The sequence below is a fragment of the Lissotriton helveticus genome, chromosome 5_1, assembly GCF_964261635.1.
Source record: "Lissotriton helveticus chromosome 5_1, aLisHel1.1, whole genome shotgun sequence".
NCBI lineage: Eukaryota > Metazoa > Chordata > Amphibia > Caudata > Salamandridae > Lissotriton > Lissotriton helveticus.
The window spans coordinates 1,806,647,226-1,806,666,270 of record NC_136065.1 but is presented as its reverse complement, the minus strand read 5'-3'; positions in this window follow the sequence as shown (position 1 = coordinate 1,806,666,270).

Below are 19,045 nucleotides of genomic sequence, written 5' to 3'. Positions count from 1 at the left end.
GAGTGATAGATGTAAGGGTATCGTGGAGTGTAAAATGTTACCAACTTAGTTTCAAAAACGTTGTATACTTGGGCATTCACAGATAATGTGAGTTATGTCACAGCCAGAATTGGAGCATCTCCAACAATTAGTATGCGAGAGTCGGCCAGCTTTATGCAATTTTACTGGCGACCAATGCAAATCATGGAGTATTCTAAATAAACAAAATGTAAGCCTTGCTTCACGGATTCCTTTATGCAGAGTCTCCAATAGCTGTTCCTACTCACTATCTGTATAAGAGTTTGATAAACGGGATTGGCATGTAAGGTGAAGAATATAAGAGAGGGATTATAAAAAGAGATGAAACGTGAAGGTTTTATAAAGGCCAGAAGTCACTCCTTTATGTTTTCCCCATGTATTTAAATAGGGTAATATTGAGGAGATTTGAAACGACTAAGGGGGCGATCTCAAATGTTTCTTCAAACACTGTCGGAGTTGAAGATATTTGAAAGCATTTTGTGCTGGAAGGTTAAATTCCTCCCTTAATTGCGAAAATTATTTGAAAGCACCATTATGAAGAAGCTGGTCTGGAGAGTGAATGTCGGCTGTTTGCCATCAAGGCCAAGATAGAGTACAACCATGAATACGTATACCTGCATTATTACTTAGGGGAACCTTGTTATGGATACGCGGGTTAGAATCAGGTAAACGATGACCCTTTAGCCAGAATGTATGCATAGCAGATAAAATTGGATTTTTGGGGTCAGAACGACTAGTGCTTCCATACAAAAGAGAAAGACCTGAATCTGTAGATAAAAGATGGCACTCTATATGAATCCCTTGTGAAGGGTCTTTGATTCCTGGTAACAAATGAGATATTCAAGAGATGTGTAATGCGAGGGCATAATGTTCAATCGATGTGAGGCCCATTCCTCCATAGAGTTGGTGAGCTTTCAATTTTGTCACGGCAAGACGAGGCTTAGTGGAACCCCATATACAGGTTTTAATCTTGGAGTCTATTTATCCAAGCATGGATAAAGAGGTCTGGAGGGGAAGCATGCCCAAGATATAGATGAAACGTGGAAGAGTGATCATTTTAATAGCTTGATAGAGAAAGCCCTAAAGCCTTCCATTTATTCCATTTATTAAAATCACGCTGCATTTGTGAAATTAGAGGAGTTAAATTGTCTATAACCATGCCTTCCAAACCTTAATTGACTAGAACTCCTAGGTACTTAAGGCATGAAGATTGCCAATGAAAAGGGAAGCCCTCTATAACGGCTTTTGTAGTTCCATCAGAGATGGGTAATGCTTCACTCTTGTCCCAATTATTTTTATAGCCTGAAAAGGAAGAGAAGCAATTGATGATTTGAAGAAGAGATGGAATAGATCGGGGGAGGTTTGTAAGGGAGAGTAAGTTATCATCTGCATATAAGTACATTTTAGAGTGCCCGATTGAGAGGGGAATACCTGTGATTTCATCAGTTTGGCGATTGTAGCAGCTAATGGTTCCATAGCTAAGAGGAAAAGAAGGGGGGATAAAGGGCATCCATGGCGCGTTCCTCTCTGAATCAGAAATGTGTCAGATAAAAAACCACCACAGTTCACTTGAGCAGATGGATTGTCATATAATAAGCGTACCTTGGTTATATATTTATCACCTAACCCAAATTGGTCCATTACTGTAAAAAGGTAGTCCCATTCAATGTGATCAAACGCTTTTTCTATGCGAAGTGAAAGAACTAATGCATCTACTGGAAGGTGTTTAGCGGACCACAGTGTATGGGTTAACATATGAAGATGATTCCGAGAGGAGCACCCTGGGACAAAGCCTACTTGAGTGTGATGTATCAGGGAAGGTAATACTTTACAAAGGCGTGACGCTAGGATGCTGGTCAATATTTTAGTATCACAATTTAATAATGAGATGGGACGATAACTACTGCATAGCAGGGGATCTTTATCAGGTTTGGGTAGCACAGCGATGAGCGCTTTGTTAGAAAGAGGCCCCAATGAAGATACATTATCCACTTGTTTAAATGCAGCAATAAGTGTATCAATAACATTGTGTCCTGCCCATCGATAGAATTCAGCAGGGAATCCATCTTCCCCAGGAGATTTGTGGTAAGGTAGGTTAGCAATGGCTCTGGAAATCTCATCTTTGGTAATTTCACCTTTAGGCAGAGCCCTGCCATCATCAGAGAGACGGGGAAGATTCACCTTTGTAAGAAAAGTAGACATCTTATCCTAATCTATCTGAGCACCTGGGGTATAGAGAGATTGGTAGAAAGAGGCAAATTCATTGACAATATCTTGAGGTCTCGTAAGCTTGTCACCTTGTGCTGTTTGAATAGCTGGAATAGCCATAGCTGCCTCTCTTTGGCGCAATTGTGCAGCTAACAATCTCCCTGCCTTTTCCCCCTGCTCGTAATGTCGCCCCTTCATTCTCTGCAGAGCATATTTGGCTTTAGATGTAAAAAGGCTATTTAATGCCCTACGTGCTTGCTCTAGTGATTTACGATTCTGCAAGGTTGAGGTTAGTGTGTACATGCGAGAGTAAGATTGAATGTCGAGTTCTAGTTCTGTTTGTCGTACAGCATTCTGTTTATTAACAAATGCTGCATCACACATTAAATAACCCCTGATAGTAGCTTTACCTGCAGCCCGAATAGTACTGTTGGAGGAACAGAACCCTGGTTAGTGGAAAGATAGTCTTGGAGATGTGATGGTAATTGAGATTTACCCTTTGGAATCCGATGCCGATGAATATTCATGCGCCAGGGTTTACACCCTTGCCTAGAGAGTACGAGTTCTGGAGATAGGAGGACAGGGTCAGATAAAGCTGTTTCCAAGATGCGAGATTCCGTGACCAATTGTACCACTTTTTGTGATGTCAGAAAATAGTTCAAGCGAGAGAATGTGCCATGGGTGGGAGAGAAGGTCTAATCCGTTATCCGATAGTTTGTCATTAAATAGAGCTCTATCTACAGCATTCTCCTTGTCAAATGGACCTGTTTTGTCTAGGATTGGATCTCGTGCCAGATTTCAATCCCCGCTGTTGAGGTACTGTGAGGCATCTATTTCTGTTAATAGACGGTCAAACTGCAGGAAGAATGATTTTTTGGTCTCTGTCGAAGCGTAGACTGATTCCACACAAATGTAAGCATCTCCAATATGCAATTTAGCAAAAGCATAATGTCTATCAGGATCCGACGATGTTTTGGAGACCGTGACTGGGAGTGATTTGCGAGATTCCAACTCCACATTTGCGAAGAGGGCCAGCGTCTGTGGATTTGCCATTTCGAATACTACGATGAATGACCTTCCCCACCCAATCTCTGCATAGTTTATCAGATTCTAATGTATCTAGATGGGTTTCTCGAAGCAAAGCCACAACTACGTGTTTGGATTGGAGATAAGAAAGCAAGTTTTTTCCTTTTAATGTAATGGGTGAGTCCATGGACATTCTATGTAATTGTACAGAGAGGATGGGTGCTCATCATGCTAAAGCAATATCAATAGGAAAGAATAATAATACAGTACACAATATCCTTGTCGAGGTGAAGGAAATAAGAGAATAAAAAGAATATAAAGAGGAAGGGAGAGTTATAAAGGAGGCACCCTGGCTCACCACAAATACATCAATGTGTGTGTATGTAGGGACAACCACAAATGGGAAAAAGACAATCTAAGTAAATAGTATAGTGTAAACGAAGCAATAAGTTTTGTGAGGGAATAAAGAAGAAGGAGAGAAGGGGTGATGATATAAAATGAAATTAAAATAAAGGGAGAGAGTATGTATGAAACAAGACTAGGGGTCCTAAGCTATTGACCGCGGGTCTGTGCTCACTGGAGCACCGCAGCGGGTGAGGGCCCCATCAGAGAAAATAAGTAATTAGTAGGTCAGGGAGTGATTTAAGATAAAAGCCTATGATAACACATTGGTCAGATTCAGAAATACAAAATAAGATAATATACAGGTGGGTAAGGGTAGGCATAAAAATATTGGAGAGATTAAGTATGTCACAGTAATGAAAAAGAAATAATGATTTCATGAGCTAAACTTAAGGAATATATATTATGTACATAAATAGGTATAAAGTGATATAGAACGTGGAGTAAAAGTGATGAATATAAGTCATTATAGGTGAAACATTATAAATATAAAATCGAATATTTGAATAAATGTAACAAAGTGTGGATTATAGTGGTATAATATAACGTATACTATTAAGAGTAACAGATAAAATTCTTAAGGGGATAGAACCGTAGAAATATAAAATATATTGATACATTCTACTATGGCATACTGAGAAAGACTTGAACATCATTGTCCTGTATTGGCATGCAGGTCATCCATAGTAGTTATGTTGATGAAGAATGACCATAAAACTTGTCCGAGGGCTACTTTTAACTAACATTGTAAATATTAAATGCAATAATATAGGTAAAGATAATACACTGTAGCCTAGAGTAACATAATGCAACATGACATATTGGAGGGAGCAGGCAGAAAGTATGAGGAAAGAAAACATTATAAATTCAGAATTTCATAAATATAAAATAAAGTGATACAATTTACTATGGTATACTAAACAGGATTTAAGCATGGTTTCATGCGAGAGCATGCAAGTTAGACATACCATATATACTAATGAGGGAGGACTAAAACTAGGGTGAGGCCTTCTATTAACTGTAGCTGCACGTAGTAACAGCAAATTGATTAACAAAAAATGTTTAGTCCGCATCTGAGGTGGATTAAAGAGGGGATCTAGATTTGTCTCTATGTGTCTCTTGTGTAAAAGTAGAAACAGATTGCAAAGCTGAGTTTTAGTCATCTAGAGAACGGTTAGGTCTTTCCAAGTCTTTGTCGCGGTGTCTGGAGTTGCTAAGGTATCGTCTTCTATGATCCGGTAACTGTGGAGGGAAGGGAGAGGTTGGTTGAAGTTGATCATGTTGCGGATGATGCAATTCCAAGTCTTGGAGTTTCATACAGTCTAGGAATTGCTGTAGGTGTTCAGGGTCATAAAAATCTTTAGAATCTCTGTTTCTGGTGATACGAAAAGTGCAGGTTCAAATAGCCAATATTTGATATCTAGTTGTCGGAGTTGAGGCAGCATGGAAAGAAATGCTTTTCGTCGTTCATTTGTTTCCCTAGAGAAATCAGCTGCCATATGGATGAGATGACCATCAAACGAAAAGGAGCCTTGCGAATGAGCTGCAGCCAGTAATTGTCTTGTCTGTTCATGACGGAGAAAACAGGCAATAAGCGGTCTCGGACGTGCTGCAGGGACTTTACGTGGGGGACCGATTCGATGAGCTCATTGGATTTCTAAAGGTGGAGTAAAAGAAATGCCAGTCAGTTTGGGAATGATATCACAAAGAAATGCTCTGGTATTTTGGCCTTCGATATTTTCTGGAAACCCAAGCAAGCGGATGTTGTCTCTTCTGCTACGGTCTTCAAAATCAATGATTTTACTACAAAGGAACAGAAGATCTTGGTCTCTATTTTGGAATTCGAGAGTCAAGTACTTCAACTCTGGTATGAAAACCTGCACTGCCTGACTTAATTGACTTGGTCTCTTCAGCCAAAGATGTTATGGTAGCATCCATACCTTCCAATCGACAGCGGACCCCAGAAAGTTCATGTCGTTTGCGTTTCATGGTCTCCCCTGGTACGTGTTCAGTAGTAGGAGGTGAGACCTGAGGTGAGCAAGTTACAGAGTAAGTACCTCCTTTCACAGGCATTATGTTGGATTGTTTAAGAACTTCTGTGAAGAGAAGTTGTTTAGGGGGCTTATTTCTGTGTTTATTAGTAGACATTCAACTGTTGCATTTGATCAGTACTCTGATGTAATGCAAAGGTGATGTTTCGTGGTGTAAGGCGGTTATAGACAGTCATTGTTATGCCCCCAAAGTAGATTTAGTAGATTTGAGGTTAATGTTGTTGTAATAAAATAAATGCACAGAGCAAGAGGTGACTTAATTGTAGAGAGTTGCTATTGGTTTTCTAACTGTATTAATGAAATTGGCATTTCTTTTGTTTATATTTGTAAAAGGCTGATACAAATCACTGTAGAGATTGTTGTTAGCAGGCAAATGCAAAGAAGATTAGGAAGACTTATTTATAAAAGATAGCTGAGCAGGTGAAGAAGGCTCTGGTAATGATAGTACAGCAAGTATCTACATAACCATTGTATGCAGGGATTAGTAGTATGCCACTATCATTGATAGCCTGGTCTCAATTCATTCTGATAGTCAGGTGCATTAATCAAAGAAAAGATTTCTTGAGGTAGACCGTGAGGCTTTTAAAAATGTTACCTCAGAAATAGGTGATGGCAGAAGAATTGCATATATGCTGAGGAATGAATGAAGAAGTGAGTAGGTAAAACGTTGCTTCCCTCTTCCTAAAGTCCCAGGCGCTGCATTAAATCATGTGTACCAATTAAATAAATAAAAGTGCGGGACTTTCAAAGTTGAGGGAGGTGAGAGTTGGAAATCAGGAATCTGAATGGGAGGTCAAGGATATTCCTGTCAGGTACTCATATATGATAAAGTCTTCGCCGCTGGGAGTGCTCTGGGAAAATGGTGGAAGGACAAAGCTTAAATTCCTTTATACTTACATCATTGCTTGCCTCCTCCTGCGGTCCCAAACGTTATATTACATCATGTGCATTGTATGAAGAAAAGTGTGGGACTTCCAAAAGGAGGGAGGCAAATTCAAAGCTGACATATACTTGAAAAACCCGCTTTCAAAATTATGCTGAAGAGAAAGCGATAGCCTGAGACTCTAATTCCCCAGGGGAATGTTGCTGCGTGGTAATGAGAGGCGCGGCCTCAGAGGTGACAGCAGGCGCATCCTCTGTAGAGACAAAAGCACTGCCATATCGATGACAGGAGGTATGACCTCGGCAGGGAGAAGAGGTGCGGCCATTGTAGTAGCAGGAGGCAGTGAAGGAAGGTGAGGTTCAGTCAGCAAGAGGAGGTGCGGCCTCTATTACGGCAGGAATTGCAGCCTTGAAGGTAGGAGGAGGCGCAGCCTAGATAACGCAAAGAGGCGCGGCCCAGACGATGACACAAGGCACGGCCTCATCAGCGTCAGGGGTGCGGCCTTAGTATTGACAGGAAGCGCGGCCTTGGTAGACGCGGTAGGCGAGGAGCATTGGTAGATCGAGGCCTGCGCGGCCTCCTTGCAAACAATGAATTCTGGCAAAACGTCACCACTGTCCCCCAGAAAAGCCTGGCAAACGTGCCTGTCTGCTTTCAGACTGCATTTGATGGAGAGAGAGAAGCCCTGTGGACGCAGGTAAGAAAGCTGTCCTCGTCAGGGGTCCATCCCGCGGAGGAGCTCGTACTTCAGGCGGCCATCTTCCTGCATGGCCAGACCACATCCCGCAGCCATTCAGTTTCAATGCAATCATCTGCAGGTAGCCAGTGGTCTCGCTGTGCATCAAGTCAGCCACCATCTCTGTGTGAATGCGCAAGAGTGCAAACACTCAACTGTTTATAGGATGGAAACATCCTCAAAAAACACTTATAAATAATCACAAACTCACTAATTTGTTGGGAGGCATAAATGTTTTAGGACATTCGCAGCCCAGAATACCCACTCCCCACACTTGATAGCAGATTTACTACTACATAAAATAATTCCAGGCAGGTGTAACATCATGTAATGAATACAAAACCTGTCTATCCTGTAGTATATCACACCATCTGCAAGTATTAGCTGAGATGAGATGTGCAAGTTGATCTGCTGTTGTAAATCCATAAATCTACAGTAGCTCAATCCCTTATGAAGTACTATTCACGATTATTAACAATGTATGCCCTTGTACTGAGTAGTACCACACGTTCTCTTTTTGTCCACTCCAATATCCCTCCTCTTTGACCGCTATTGACAGTCCTGCTCTTTTAATTCTATTCCTCATTTTCTCATTTTCCTATACCCTGAACACATACTTGTTTTTCATGATCTCCTCTCTTTTGCATTCTCTCTTCTTTCTCTAACAACATGTATGCATTGTTTATGTATGTATTGGTATTTCTAAAGCACAAGCCTTTAATGGGAAGCAACAGAGTGCTTTATATAGTCATATGGGAACATATGGGAACAAACACACTAGGTCGGCATTGGGAGCGAACAATTCAAAACTGTTAACAATTGTAAAGGAGAGTGAGAAATAGGGTTCTTAACAACTTTTGTAACTGAGGGGAGTTGGGAGGACCAAATATGATGTTCGATGAGGTAATTCTTGAAAAGGTGTGCCTTTATCATTCTCACTTTGTCTTTCATGATCCCTCAATCGCAATAATTCTAATCACTTTCTCCTGACATACTCTCTCTGCACTTTATCTTCTATGCAGCCTCCTATGTATTCACTACGTCTGCTGATCTGTTTGTTCCCTAACAATCCTCATACCCTTTCAGCAGTTTTGACACCCTACCATTGTTCCTGTCTAGGCTGCCTACTGCTTGCAAGACATTACCTGAATCGCTGAAGTTGGGCCTAATTAGGGCATTGCCCCTCTCTCGTCTGAACAGAGTCTAATTTTGCAACACCATATAGTCATGTCTCAAAACCTAAGATCCAGATCTAAATACCTATTGAAAGTAAAGGACCATGGCAACATCCCAACTGAAATTAGCTATCATACTGCTGTCTTTACACTCATAAACACCTAAAGATACATATTACATATAAGAATATATCAGTCCAAAATATGGGGAAAATAAGGCTGATCTCATTTAAATCACAAATATTAGTATATGGACAGATTATCTGTGACTTTTACATTATTACAAGTTCTTGTATGAGCCTTAAAATCTGCATGTCAGCATCTACCATAAGAGTGAAAAAAGATGATCCAGTCATTCGGCACAAACCACTTTTCAGCACTTTGAAAACCAGGACCCATCAGATTATCAACACCAATTCTACCACACATCAAATATTTACATATCCTTCCTCCAGCCCCAGTCACTCCCCTAATCCTCATTTATCTCACAGTCTGTATCCTCAACCAACAGCACGTGACCACCTGACATATCAAAGGTTTCTACCACCTTAACCATACTCATATCTCAGATGCAGCTACCAACCTTCACACTTTCTCTCATGCCACTAAACTGTAATCTGGCACTGATACCATCCAACCACTGCTCAACAAACTCTACCCATTCTTAGGACCAGATCACACAGAGATACGCCCAGATCAGCATCTTGATATTCAAGGTCTCTCAGGCAAAGATGAGTCAAAGCAGCTTTTCAACCTGTTCTTGACACCCTTCTTCTAGGTTCTGATATCCCCTTCAAGGACAAACAATCTAAACCAGGTGGTGGTGTTGCACTCATCTCTGAAGAGCATCTTAATTGCAAGCTTATTGAGACACAAGTCACACCTACATTCAAATGACTCACCATTATCATCCTCTCTAATAATCTTGTATCAGCCTCATTCTTCATCCACCGGAAAGCAATGTAGCTTTTGTTGATAACCTCTTTGTATTCAGGAGTGATCAGCTTCTTAACAAAATCAATTACTGAATATTTGGTGACCTCAACCTTCCCTGGAAGAACGGCAATACAGAGCCAAAAAACAGACTAAATCCTACATATCTTAAAAGGCACTCTTCCAATATTGCTTCTCTATATCAAAAGCTCCATCGTCGATATCATCATCGTCAATGAAGGACTGATCCCAGAATAGAATCCTCTTCCCTTCTATTCGTGAGACCACTTGCTACAACCTTTTCTCCTACACCGACTCCCGCATTCACTGTTTCTCCCAAGAACAAAATGTTAGTAACTATAAGCGAGTTAAAAAGCCCATGCACCATATCCCTCCAAGAGAAGCTAATAGTGTCAGATACCGCCAGGGCCACTGCAGGTAAGAGTGGTGGGGCCGGCTGGGGGGTGTTCGAGAGCCGACCACAAGGAGAAATTAATTATTTATTTAATTTTCCCTTGTGGTCGTGTCTCAAAATCCCCTGCAGCTGGCCCCCACCGCTCTTACCTGCATTGGCCGCTGCTGGTCAGATATCTCACCATACCTCTGTCTACATCTATTGTTCATCTATGGTTCATAATTGTAAGAAGAATCTTACTAAGATCCTCAATGCCCATGATTAAACTATGAAACCAATATGAAACATTAAACTTTGAAGGAAACTTTCCCTTTGGTACTTCAGCCAACTCAGTGTACAAAGAGCAGGTGCCAGAGAGCCGGTCAGCAAATGGTCACACTCTAGTGAGAGGCTTGTAGTCAGGGGATTAATTGGTAAAAATCCACTTTGATGCATCATCTATGGCAGCCAGGAAGCACTCTTAAGGCTCCCCATCTTACCTGCCATCTGACTGACAAATCCCTGAAGAAGTGGGACAAACAGTGCAGGGAATGGCTTCACTTGTGCCTCGCCTCCTGAGAGACAATATGGCAGCAATGAGCTGACCCAGGCTGCTGCTGTTTCACTAATGGTGCTACAGATGAGGAGTGCACGTTGCCAAGCTGTCAGGTACATACCTAAAGCAGCCACTGGCCATGCAGGTAACAGCGAAGGGGCAGTGAGGCCGGGTAAGGGGGGATTGTGAGGGACGACACAGAGGGAAAATTAATTAATTATTTCATTTTCCCTCCGCATCATCCCTCGAAATCCCCCATTACCAGGCCCCACCACTCCACCGCTGTTACCTGCATGGACCGCAGCTGACCTAAAGGCATGCAGGCCCGAGCTAACAGCAGACATAGTAGTCAATCTAACTTCAGAAGAACTAATAACAACAGAAATTGCAGTGCTCAAAAAGAACTTGGGGTTTGTTCCTACCACACAGATGGATAAGTTCAAATTCCTTTGGGAATTAGCAGAATTGTTTTGGAAAATACACATAAAGGCCTCCTTTCAACAATCACCATACAAAGAAACCCATGATGGCCTTACAAATCTGAAGATCAAATCAGGATTCAAACCCCCCACATCGTCAATTCCACCTGCTGCAGAAGCCTTTGAAAAAGCAGTTACAAAGGAGGTAGAAGAATTACAACCAAATAGAAGAATCTTTCAGAATCTTACCAGACAGGAAAGAGTAGCTCTCAACTCCCTTGAAAAGAAGTCCCACCTTATAATGAAAACAGCAGATAAAGGTGGAGCAATAGTAATCCAGAGCTGAGGGGGCTATAGAGAGGCCTGCCTAACTCCCCTACAAGACAGATGGAAATATAAAACCCTGAACACTGACCCTACACCATGGTTAAACAGTTTAATCAAGCAACTTACATATGAAGGACTAGAGAACAAGTGGATTATGAAGAAAGAACAAGATTTTCTGGTTGCCAAAGAACCACGCATACCGCAATTTTACTCACTTAAAAAAATCCATGAGAACAAATATCCTTCACCTGGCAGACCTATCGTATCTGGGGTAGTGTCATGGTCGGTTATCCTCGGGAGTGGATTGCTGCTCAAGTTGGTCCACCTCCCGACAACTTAAAAGTCTGAAAGCTTGATAGCACAGACTGATGAAGGGATCAGGTGAGAGAAGGAAAGGATGGGTACAGCAGGGAGGGAGATCTGAGGATATCAGAACAACAGTTACCTTCTTGTCTAGAAGGAGCATCCACACAATAATCTACTACCCTTGTTCCCAATATAATACCTGTAATAAAATACCAGCGAGGAATGACCTTGTTTTGACTCCAGAACAATATATAATCTGTGAGACCTGGGCATGCTGCGACTGAAAGGAAAGGAACAACAAGCAGACTAAATAAAGTACATGCACTAACTTCCGATCCTTGACTGAGATAATACTCATAAGTATTCTTCAGCTACCAGTTTATAGCGGGCCATAGATTTTCACAGGGTTGAACCGACAATAAACAACCAGAAACTGATACACTCCCTGTGTAATGGATAGAAAACAATCAATGTGGTAGTTATGTTCTGCACAGGCTTATCTTTTCGTACATAGGTAACTTCCTACACTGGGATTAGTTTCTTCTTGTTCTCCCATAAACCAAAACAAGAAATATGTAAGTATATATGTAAGTATATATATTGATGATACCAGAGTGCAGTCCTGACTCAGAGATTTAATTATTCCTTTCCCGCATGAGATCCTAACTGGTCTCACCAACGGGAAGGAAGTTGATAAAGGCAGCACCCTAGGGGTCCAGAATACAAACAACGAAATGTAGAAAGTCTCATAAGGACTGATAGCCTTAGGAAAGAAAACGCTGCTAACACAGCAAACAAATGAGACTACCCGCAAGAGGCTCTCCTTTGCAACCTTGCCAACGGGAGTCTCTTCGGGTCTGTTGCAAAGTACCTGCAACCTTTAACAAATGTTCGAAACCACGGCTCCTTTCTTCGCCGTCTCGCTGGCCCAGCAGAACATGCGTAAAAATAACAACAAATGGTGGTGCTAAAGCATCCTTACCATACTGGCAACTAGAATCAGAGGACGAAGCGATAATTAGCGGCCGTGATCTCCGTGGTCGCCGTCTTGAAATAGAGGCGAAAACTGATGACATGCAATCCTGAATGCGTCACTTCCATAAGTGAGTGTCGGGGAATTGTAGTTTACGGCACTTACTCCGTATGTTTGTGCTGTTCGTCCTGTCAGTGTTCAAGACTGGCAGGTGGGGCTTGTGGAACCTGACAGATTGGCTCCATCTTGGAGACATTATCTCAATTCACGGATTGGTTTCTCCGTCCCGTTGTGAAGAATATAAGATCCTATGTGCAAGACACTAAACACCTCCTAAACATCCTGCAAGACATAGACTACGACACAATGACAGAACCCATGCTATGTCTAGACGTCGAAGCACTCTACACCAGCATCCCACAAGAGGAAACTCTCCGAGTTATCAGCAACTTCCTGCAGACACAGGATTGGGACTGGGCGGCCCTGGTACCCTGGATTATGCAAATAGCAAAATTAGCCCTCACTGTTAAGGAGCTGACAAACCTACAGTGCAACGGCACATCGATGGGCAGTACATTTGGCCCCAATCTAGCGTGTTTGTATGTCAGTTAGTTCAAAGATAACAATATCTAGATCATCAAGCCAGATGAGAATAAAATCCAGCTGCGGCGAAGATATATTGAAGACATTTTTCGAACTGGTATGGTACAGACACAATCATTACTGATTTTCTCAGCTGGCTCAATGGGGGGAATCAGTTACTCATGTTCACTCTCACCACAGACAGGAACAAAATATCCTTTCTGGATATTACCATCATTGCCAATAATGGGAAACTCACAACGAATCTATACAGAAAATTGACAGACCGTAATAGCCTCCTGCACTTTAATAGTGGGCATCCCAGAGCACTACGAGAGAATCTACCTATAGGTCAGTTTCTGAGAATCCGGAGGAACTGCACTGATTACAAAAAGGAAGCGGAGTCCCTTTCCAACAAGCTGAGAGAAAAAGCTTATCCAAAGCGCACCATCACAAAGGCCCAAAAACGAGACCGAAACATTCCAAGAGAATCGCTGCTTGAAAATAACCCAAAATAAGTGACAGACTCACGTATCTTACAACTCAATGTCAGATAAGATCAAAAAGATCGTAAATAGACATTGGCGTATGCTCTCCTCAAGCAAATTGCAACTTTACAAACTATGTTCTCATTTAAGAGGAATTGAAGCCTGAGCAACAGACTAGTTCCTGAAGAAACCCAATCACAAAACACTCTATGAACTTAACCTCTAGTGAAAGGCCATTTGCCTTGCGGTAATTGTACATCCTGTCCCCTCACTACTCACACCCGCACCCTTTAGGCTTGGGAACAGCATGGAAACAATGATCACACATCAATTGTAACAGCAATAATGTGGTGTATATAATCATATGCCCCCTACACTACATCGGTAGACAACCTGAAAAATAAAAACACGTATATGTGAGCATAGGAGTACAATACATTGTAAGAAATAGCCAACCAATCTAACTGCACATTTCATTGAGAACATCCACTCTGATAAAGACCTACACTGGTCCGTTATTGAAATTCTGACACCAGACCACAACACCGGCAGAAGGTTCTTGAAGAAGGAACAAAGATGGGTCTACAAACTACAGTCAAATGTCTTGGGATTAAACAATGAAATCCCATGGCACCAGCTAACCCTTTAAAAAGTTCTTTTTTGTGAACATAGGAATCTAATATGGTGTAGAAAATAATCAATCTAATGCCTTGGGATGAAACTAGGGAATTACATGACATCACCTAAACATATAAAAATCGTATACCTATGTATTTATGCGGGGCACTTCCACTGACAATTTACATACTTGCACAAGACACTCCCGTTAACAAACGTTGCACCGAACACCTAAGTGCTATACAATAATGGTGTAAGAAAGGAAAGGGTGTTGTTTCTTTCAACACTCCTTTTTACAACACCTTCGTTCCTTTAGCAATGAAAGATGCTCTCCCTATCATTAACTGAACTAAGTCGGAGCTCTCCCGCCTAACACAAGCGGCATTTTTCAAATTTTTAATCTGCTGCATTTTTATATTTACCATCCCAAGCACTGTATATCTTACGGCACTACATATCCCATAAGGGAACCTTATTGTCCTTACTGTAATTAAAGTATCCAGAATGTCATTCTGCCCTTGAAGCTTTGCTTAGACTCCTATCTGTGAAGACTCTACACCAACCAATCCCTAACGGGCCGAGAACAAAAAATATATATTGCAAATTACCTATCAATATTTGTAACCCGGCTTTATAGAGTCACTATCCACTACAGGGCATTTGGTTGCCAAGGCTACCAGGGTAACGTACACGTCATGATGTTACCAACGTCCCGTGACCAGAACACCGACCCTCGAACACCAATGCCGAGTGTTAAACCAAGCTCCGCTCGCACCAAATGGTACCAGCGGTGTGAGCGGTCAGGAGGAGTAGGTTTGCCTGCAGGTTGGGACCCTTGGAGCAATGAGTATTATCTCCAGGCTAAACAAAGAATGGGCTAATAATCATTTCTATCCGTGCAGAAAGCACCCCCTTTTAATCATGGCAGCGACCCCTGGCCCAAGCTCCCTCCAACCTTTCACTGTTTTCCTTCCTTTTTTCCATATTCTTAACTTTTGCCTCTAAATCAGAGTGTGAAGAGTGTGACTACAAGGCCTTCCTACCACAGCCCCCTGATAAGTACTTCTTGTCTACAGCTGGGGTAAGTCACACGGAAGTACTACCTTAAATGTTCTCGATATCTCCCGTATGTAAATCTATTTTGTTATATATAAGCATGCCAGTCACAACGGTAATACACTTGTTAAAATGTTGGTAACCTGGTCTTTTGGATAACCCTGGGCATAGTGGGTGTAGCGGGGCTAAACGGAGGTCCACGGAGTCTCAAACAAACTCTGTGGAGCTCCGCTACACCACCCGCCTCCACCCCCCACTATAACAAATAAGTAAACATTAAGTAAAAATACATTTAAAACCACTTACCTATGTACTGCGGTATCCCTGGGTTGCAAACCTCATCTTCCTCGCCGTATGGGTAATCCTGGTGAAAACTGGGCATGCGCGCGGGCCCATGCATGCACATTTCTTGTAAGAAATGTGCATGTGGAGCCTTGGCCACCGTCGGGACCTACGAACATCTTTCAGAGGGAGGCCCACGGGAGTAGCAGTGCACTGTGATCACCATGCTTAAAGATTTGCAAGAGCTCTGCTGGCAGTGGCTGGAGGAGGGGCTCTACCATCACCAAAATTGTCTGTGTTTTTATGGGCCCCTACAGGGGTGAGGTCTGCTTGCGACCCCGCCTCCCATATCAAGGGTATCAATGGATACCCTCATTCTTAGAATGGACTCTATCTCAAACAAAATTAGAAACACAACAGCCGGTTGGAGGCTGGATTTTAGGCACAGAAGATAGTCTTAACACTACGGTGGACACACTACTAAACATGGAAATGGGGCTCACTGCCATGGCCAGCAAAAATAAACATCTTTAGGCGAGGTCCAGGTGCAATAACATCTACACTTTGGGCATCCAAGAATCTGCCAATGCAGGAAGATTGAATGACTACGGGGATCACCTGCTGCTGATGGTAATCAGGTTGCAGACATTCTCAAACCTCTTGGTGGTGGAGAGGGCTGAAAGATTGCTTACTTCGAGGTCTCCCCTTTGAGTTCCTTCCCACCCCATCATCACAATGCTTCTTAATTTCTAAGATAGAGACACTAACCCGGGGGAAGAGTTTAATATTTATTGGACACTCCATCACCCTGTCTCCAGACTTCACTATAGCTGTGCAGGAGGCAAGCAGGACGTTTACTCCGATCAAGATGCAGCTTTTGAAGGTATAGGGTAATATCAATCGCATATAAGAAGATAAAGGATGACGACTGGTATATCTGAGGGCATCGCTTGATTAAAGCTTCCGGAACTTCATGGCAAGAGGTCCAGGGTGATCTCAACAAGAATGGGTGATTAGGGGGCAACCCTGATGGTTCCTGTAGGAGATGGCAATTAGATGAGGTTATGTTATTAATCAGAGCTCAGACCATGGGAGAGAAGTATAATAATCTGATCCAGTCCATGGAGCCAGAGGGAATACCTAGCTTGTAAAAAGATATTCCTATTCTAAAGAATCAAATACCTTCCAAAAAATACAGACACGTCATCCAGGCCCTGCTCCAGACCATGCTGAAGACCAAACAGAGTATTTTCGTTGCGCATTTGCTTTTCCAGGGATACACCTAGTCTTCTCAGGGAGTACCAGTTCAGGCAGGATAAGATGCACAGGGTTGCCGGTACATTTAGCCAGGATTCTTGCATCCCAAGTTAGAAAGGTTCATGGTTTGTAAGACTCACATTTGTTTTCAGATCTGCTTGGTTTTAATAAGGCAATTAAGGGCACCTCACTTAGTGTTGGAGGGATGACACATTGAGTTCTGGCCTCCTCATAAACAGCCAGCAAGTGAGGAGCAAGAATGTTAGCAAATGTCTTTTATTTTGTCCAGTGTAATTCGTTGGTATAGGAATGCTGGTGTGCACCCTTTAGCCATGCCTGTGCTGTATCTTCCAGGTAGTGGTCAATCTGAGCAGGGCAAAGTGACCCCATAGTGAAATATAAATCAGAAAAGTTTGCTGAAAGTATTGCTAAATTTTGAACCGTCTCTCTGTGGGACTTGCCTGATGGGTCGTCAATCATCATTTTATCATTAGCAGCCCAGGAGCAACTAACCATATCAGCCAGAAATTTGTTGGGGCACTCACTGCCCCCATGTACACAGGCTCACTCTCATTTACAGTGGTGCTTCCACTCGTTGCAACTTGTGAGCACACAGATAACTTATCTCTGAAGATACTTAGATGAGGCTTCACACCACTCCAGTGGGAAGTCTGGCATGAATGTGGTGGTGTTATTAGTAAGGGGGGAATATCTGAGATTTATAAAATGTAATAGTTACTTTCCAACATTATTGGATTAAGGCAGTCTCCTTGGTTTCTATAAGAAATCCCACAGGAGCTGAAGCATCCCGTGCGGCTATAAGAATGCCGACATCAACATTGGAATACGCTGAGGACACCGCAATACGTGGACCTTTAATGGATCCAGTAGTACATCTACATCCGAAGGCACAACCAGTGGAAGTGTTACACATATGTCCAACATGCATTTGTATCCACAGAACAGGAAGCGGAGCACAAGCAAGTTGCAGTTAACCTAGACTAATCTAAGTGAAAGGAACCAATGCTTGCTTAGCTCCCAAAGCAGAGATGTGCCCAGACGGAGTACCATGCATTCACTGCATTGTTGCACAGTGAGTGCTTATTCCATCTCTTTTGGAAACTGGGAAGTCCATTGCGTAACAGAAAAATCAAAACCAGAATACCCAATACAACTAGTAGTACCAGCGGAAGCCCTCCAAAAACGCTTCTAATACAGTGTGTATAAATGCTGGAATAACTCTGAAGATTGTCTGAAAGGTACTTTAATAGTCTAGAACCTATGCTGTTAAATAGGTGTACTATCCCTCTCGTATCAGACATGTTAAAGATACGATATTCCATTTCCCTAAAATGGAGTGGGAAGTTAGTTTGGACTAAAGCGGGTATCTCAGACGAAGACTTGCAACCTGGAGATCTAAAGTCTCTTGGGCTGAGGTTAAGCCCACATCCTTCAGTAAAAGTATGGCTTTCAGCCTGCTCAGAGAAGCAAACCGTATAAGGGAAACAGCGGCGCCTCCCTGACTGTGTGGGTCAGTGGAAACAATACTTGCCTACAACAAGTACACCTGGAACTTACTGTGACAAGACATGCGATGCCTGGTAGCATCCCACACATTCTTGATAATTGAACATCAAATAACTCCAATTCGAGAGTAGTTTGAACACCGAATGCATCACGGCAGCTGGGGATCCTTTTAAATGACATGATAGATTTGTAACCAAAGCAGTACAAGCTCCATGAAGCATAATATCCTGACAAATTAGAGACCCACTTAAAAAATTCTCACAGTCTAAACCGCTGAGAAAGACTTCAGTGTCGTCATTCCTGCATCTAAATCTGTGCGACAGTTCCCAAGTTTCATGAATGTATTCCCCTACCCAACGCTTCATACTTGTTTACTTGGTAATACCGTAAGCTATATTGACATTCTGTTGATATATCGATAGAGCATAAGACCAGAGCGCAATGAGTAGAGTGTCCAGCTTAATAATAGACTGGGCCACAATTGTGATTGCTCATACTGAAAATAGACAAATCCTGTTCTACTATATCTATTGCAGAAGACACAATGTTGCCCAGTAAATACATCCTGGATGCTAGTGTGGTCATACCATTGTTGACCACTGTCAATGCCTTTTATAGATTAATCCTATCAATCTCACGCAACCTCTCAGCAGCCTCCTGCTGGGAGAGTTTCCATACCTCAATGCACATAGCGTACAAGAAGCGCTTTTGACATGTCTTCTGGGGACCTAATAAAAAATCTCTATGATTCATGTCATCTGAGAGTAAGGACAAGTGTTGTTTCACCTGATAGTAATTTTCCTGTTGCAGAATGTTGTAATGATGTTA